The 5,856-nt window shown below is 42.6% G+C and overlaps 1 non-coding gene across 1 annotated transcript; it reads left to right on the top strand.

Moving 5' to 3' along the window:
• Positions 1-4,136: 4,136 nt before the first annotated feature.
• On the top strand, positions 4,137-4,243 carry LOC136221199 (small nucleolar RNA R71). Its single transcript, XR_010684981.1, has one exon. It is a non-coding gene; the product is annotated as a small nucleolar RNA R71 (small nucleolar RNA).
• The last annotated feature ends 1,613 nt before the right edge of the window (positions 4,244-5,856 follow it).

Below are 5,856 nucleotides of genomic sequence, written 5' to 3'. Positions count from 1 at the left end.
GTTCTATACGCCCATAGATCATCGTCAAGCTTGTTTGCCCAGTCTTTCCTAGAATTTCCAACGGGTTTCTCTAAAATTCTTTTGATTTCTCGATTTGAGATTTCAATCTGTGCACTAGTTTGTGGATGGTGAGGTGTGGCAATTCTATGAGAGACTCCAAGCTTGCCCATCAACTTTTCAAATTTAGCATTGCAAAAGTGGGTTCCTTGATCACTAATGATCGCTCGTGGGACACCGAATCGGGAAAACAGCCTTTTCAGGAATTTTACAACCACACGGGCATCATTGGTGGGACTAGCAATCGCCTCAATCCACTTGCTTACATAATCGATAGCAACTAAAATATATTTATGCCCAAAAGATGTAGGGAATGGTCCCATGAAATCTATTCCCCATATATCAAATATTTCACATACAATTATGTTATTGAGGGGTATGGCATTTCTAGCTGAAATATTGCCTGTTCGTTGGCACTCATTACAAGTACGCACAAACACGTTGGCATCTTTAAAAAGAGTTGGCCAGAAAAAACCTGATTGAAGTACTTTGGCCGCAGTTATGCTTGCGCTATGATGTCCTCCTGCTTCTCTGTCGTGACAATGGCTCAAAACAGCATGTCCTTCCTCGTGAGAGATGCACCTGCGAATAATTTGATCGGCGCATAACCTGAAAAGATAGGGTTCTTCCCAAAAGTAATATTTAATTTCTTCATAGAACTTCTTCCTTTGGTTAGTGGACAGGTTATAAGGTTTAAGTGAACTAGCCAGATAATTTGCAATGTCCGCAAACCATGGAGCAGGTTGTATGGTATACAGACGCTCGTCTGGAAAGTTTTCCTCAATTTCTGGTTGTTCCTGGCTGCGTGGGTGAGACATTCTAGATAAATGATCAGCTGCTACATTTTCCGTTCCCTTCTTATCCTTAATTTTGAGATCGAACTCTTGAAGCAAGAGTAACCACCGTATCAGCCGTGGCTTTGCATCTTTCTTTGCGAACAGGTAGCGTAACGCAGTATGGTCTGTATAGACAATGACTTTTGACAAAGCTAAGTAGGGACGGAATTTGTCAAAAGCATATACTACTGCGAGAAGCTCCTTCTCAATAGTGGTGTAGTTCTGTTGAGTCTCGGTTAATGTCTTGCTTGCATAATAGATGGGCCTGGATTTCTTCTCAATCCTCTGCCCAAGAACAACACCTACACACGTAAACGGCTGTTCACAGTTGGGTCCTGCCAGTATAGGTGAGTTGATCAGCTTGCCCTTTAAAAGTTCAAATGCCTCTAGACAGCCTGTATCAAATGAGAATTCCGCATCCTTATGTAGCAAGGCACACAAGGGTAACGCGATTTTTGAGAAATCTTTGATAAACCTTCGGTAAAACCCGGCATGCCGAAGGAAACTTCTCACATCCTTGACATTAGTTGGCACAGCCAATTTCTCTATTACTTCCACCTTCGCTTTGTCCATTTCCATCCCCCTTTCCGAGATTTGATGCCCGAGAACGATCCCACCAGTAACCATGAAGTGGCATTTCTCCCAATTCAAGACTAGGTGGGTCTCCTTACATCACACCAGGATGGCCTCGAGGTTGTTCAGACAGCTCCCAAATGAAGTTCCATAGACAGAGAAATCGTCCATAAAGATCTCCACCATTCGTTCCACCATATCATGAAATATAGACATCATGCACCTTTGGAACGTGGCTGGGGCGTTGCACAATCCAAACGGTATGCGCCTGTAGGCATATGTCCCATAAGGGCATGTGAACGTTGTCTTCTCTTGGTCTTCACTATGAATTGCAATCTGATTGTACCCCGAATATCCGTCAAGGAAACAATAAAATGCATACCCTGCTAAACATTCTAGCATCTGATCAATGAAGGGCAAAGGGAAGTGATCCTTCCTTGTGGCCTCATTGAGCTTCCGGTAGTCCACACAAATGTGCCATCTTGTTATGGTTCTCGTGGGGACCAACTCATTTTTCTCATTGAGAACCACTGTGGTTCCTCCTTTCTTTGGCACAACATGAACATGGCTTGTCCATACACTATCGGAAATGGGGTAAATGATTCCGACATCCAACAGCTTGATCACCTCTTTTCGCACAACCTCCTTCATGTGGGGGTTCAGTCTGCGCTGTGGCTGGATAGACAGCTTGTGATCCTTCTCCATTAGAATTCTATGAACACAGACTGTTGGGATAATACCCTTGATATCATCAATCTTCCATGCAATCGCATCCCTGTTTCTTCGCAGTACCTCCATGAGTTGAGCTTTCTGATCAGGGGTTAACTTTGAAGAAATAATCACCGGGCTTCCGCTAGGTGGTTCCAGAAACGCATACTCTAGGTGTGGTGGTAAAGGTTTAAGTTCGAGTTTAGTCAATGGTACATTGGGTATTTCAGGTGGTTCTTGATGAGTCGGAACAGTAGGGTCTAGAGGAGGTGTAGGCAAGTTGGTTTCAATGGAACAGCCTGTTCCTTCGCATAAATTCACCTCTTCTCCCAAGAGAGCTTCCAGAGTGTCCTGTCCCTGTTCCTACAAAGTGGAAAGACTTTGGAAATCATCTAAGAAACATCATGTGTCATCATTAGTGTTAGCTCGTCTCATAGCTTCATTCATTTTGAAAATGATTTCTTCCCCATTAATTCTCAAAAATAGTTGTCCCTCTCCCACATCTATCAATGCTTTACCCGTTGCTAAGAACGGTCTGCCTAGGATAATAGGAACATGCAGGTCCTCATCTATGTCCATTATGATGAAATCAACAGGCAAAATGAATTTTCCTACTTTGACCAGTACGTCTTCCACAACTCCCCTAGGGTAACATACTGACCGGTCGGCCAATTGAATGGACATTCTGGTTGGTTGTGGTTCTCTTAGTCCTAGTTTAGCATACACAGAATATGGCATAAGGTTTATGCTACCTCCTAGGTCACATAGTGCATTTTCAATATTTAACTTGCCAATTGAACAGGGAATAGAAAAACTCCCTGGGTCCTTTAGCTTTTTCGGAAGCTGCTGCTTGTTCTGGAGTATTGAAGAACAGTCTTTGTTCAACTGGATCATTGAGATATTTTCCAATTTCTTCTTATTTGATAAGATATCTTTTAAGAATTTGGCATATGTCGGCATCTGGGATAGTGCTTCCACAAAGGGAATGTTGATGTGTAGCTTCCTTAAGGTGTCTAGCACCTTTGAATTTTGCTCTTCAAGCTTCTTGTTTATCAACCTCATCGGATAAGGTACATGTGGAACATAGGGTGGAGGTGGTTTGTACTTCTTTCCTTGTTCCTCCTGGTCTTGATCAATGGTTAATTCTGCCCCGACGGGTTCTTCTTGACTAGGAACAGTTCGTTTCTTCTCGTCTTCAATATTTCGAGATGTACCTGCACACTCAACGTTTTCATCAGTAGGTAAAGTTGGTTGAGTTTGCTTACCAGATCTTAGAGTAATGGCCATGACATCTCCTTTGGGGTTTGGTTCTGTGTCTCCAGGTTTTTAATTGACGCTTGTGTCTGCTTCATGAACTGCATCATCATGGTCTTCATGTCCTGCTCTATATCTTCCTTTGGTGGAACAGGTTGTTTATAATGCTATTGAGGTTGCCTCTGGTAGTGTCCTCCCTATTGTTGTTGATACCTTGGTTGTTCATGCTGATTGGGCTGTCCAGTCCATCCAAAGTTCGGATGATTTCTTGTGGATGGGTTATACGTATTCGAATATGGGTTTTGTGAGTTTCTTTGATTATATCCCGCATAATCGCATTCTGCATGCTCACCTTTCCTTTGTTTAACTCCAGGGCAGTTGATGTTGAAATGAGGCCCTCCACAAAAATCACATATGTCATTGAACGGGGGTTCGCTATGAATCGATGATACATTCATCTTGCCGAGCTGTCTTGCAAGCTGTTCCACTTGTGTGGTCAGTTTTGATACAACATCGACATCCGTCGTTCTTTTTCCTTCACTCCTAGCCGAGTGCCAGTTGTAGCTCGTGCTTATGACTTTCTCAATCAGATCGTACAAGGCTTGTGGCTCTAAATCTTTGGGGTTACCATTAGCAATGGATTCGATTTGAATTTTATAAATGTTGGTGACTCCATTGTAGAAATTATGCACTTGCATCCACATGGGGATGCCGTGATTTGGTACCCTTCTTAATAGCCCCTTGTACCTTTCACATGCTTCGGCTAGGGATTCATCTTCTTCCTGCACGAAATGAGATACCTCATATCTGAGTTTCATAGCCTGTCTAGGTGGAAAATATTTCATCAGAAACGCGCTGGCCATTTCTTCCCAAGTGGTGATCGTCCCTGGTTGTAAGTTCCTCAACCAGTTCTTTGCTTTGTCCTTGAGAGAAAAAGGAAACAGCTTCAGCCTAATCACATCATCGGAAACTCCTCGGTTCGATCTGAAGGTGTTGCACAGTGTGATGAATTCCTGGATATGCTCGTTTGGATCTTCTGACTGGTATCCATTGAATTGTACTGCTGCCTGCAACATTTGTATCATAGATGCTTTTACTTCAAACATGTTGTTTCCTTCGTTGGGCAATATAATGCACGACGAGTGTCCTTCCATGGTCGGCCTCGAATAGTCTCTGATCCTCATAACTAGAGGATTGTTATTTTCACCTTCTTCTTCCTGATTTGGTTGGATTGGTTGTTCGGGTGGTACTCTTCCAGCCATCCTTCTTTCTCTTTGTCGCTCTCTTTGTCTTGCACGTCTAGCTCCCGCTCGGTTTCGTCTACACGTTCTCTCTAATTCGAGATCGATAGGAAAAACTGGAGGTCCAGCTCTGCGCATAAACAATTGGAGAACTCCTTCTGGCTGCACTATTTAGCAAATAGATTAAAAACACCTTGTTTCACAGAAATTTTCAAATAAATTTTGTTGCTTTCAATCCCCGGCAACGGCGCCAAAAACTTATTATCTACTGAACAGACTCTAGTAAGTGCACTAGATACCAGTAATAAAGTGATAAGTTAAGTATCATCTCCATAGGGATTGATTACCAAATTTTACTAGAAAAACATCGCAGAACAGGGTGTTCGTGGTGTGTGAATTCTTTATATTAAGAGATATTGTGAACTGGTAACAAAGTAACTGATTCAACTTATGGAAAAGAGTATTTGATAATGATAAAAAGGTAGAATAGGCTAGGCACAGCGGAACAGGTTACCTTAAGTCCCTAAACACCCTATTTATTCATGAATGATGCAAAGTGAAGTCAAGGTCTCTGCTTTAATGCCCACTTAAGTCAACTCTCGTGTGTTCTTAAGATTCTAAGACTTACTACAACCATAAGCGTCCCTAAGGTTGGTTCTTTCTTGCATTATGATTGAAACAACATTTCAATAAAGAAAACCCTTGATACAATGATAGGGGTCAAAAACCCCTATCTTTGGGTACGGTTTTCGAACGGTTTTTAGGTTTATTTGGCTAATAAGCGAGCAATTCTCGCATTTAAATGCTTTTGTGTGAGTTAGTTAGAAATTGGAAACATTCTATTTACTTTTCATCGTTTAGGCTCGTTTTGTGATCAATTTAGGCAAATACGGTCGAAATAACATGCATATTAGAATTCCGTTATCTTTTGAAGCTAATTGGTCCGTCAAAAGTCGCACCAAACGAAGCGTTTGCTCAAAATAAGCGATTGACGGATCAATTTGGCTTTTGGACTAATGTTTTCTGGAGTTTTTATGCGTGTGCAGGTGTAAGTTTGGACGAAAAAGGGTTTGGAAGTCATCCGGCACGGATCGAGCGCGCTTCGGGCGAAAACGCTCGGCGAGTAGGGCCCCCCGGGCCATTTCTGCTCGCCGAGCAGGAGCCTGCTCGCCGAGCAGGCCACCAGG

Source organism: Euphorbia lathyris, chromosome 2 (assembly GCF_963576675.1).
Source record: "Euphorbia lathyris chromosome 2, ddEupLath1.1, whole genome shotgun sequence".
In the NCBI taxonomy this organism is placed as follows: domain Eukaryota; kingdom Viridiplantae; phylum Streptophyta; class Magnoliopsida; order Malpighiales; family Euphorbiaceae; genus Euphorbia; species Euphorbia lathyris.
The sequence above is the reverse complement of the archived record's forward strand: the minus strand, read 5'-3'. Positions and strand labels throughout refer to the sequence as shown.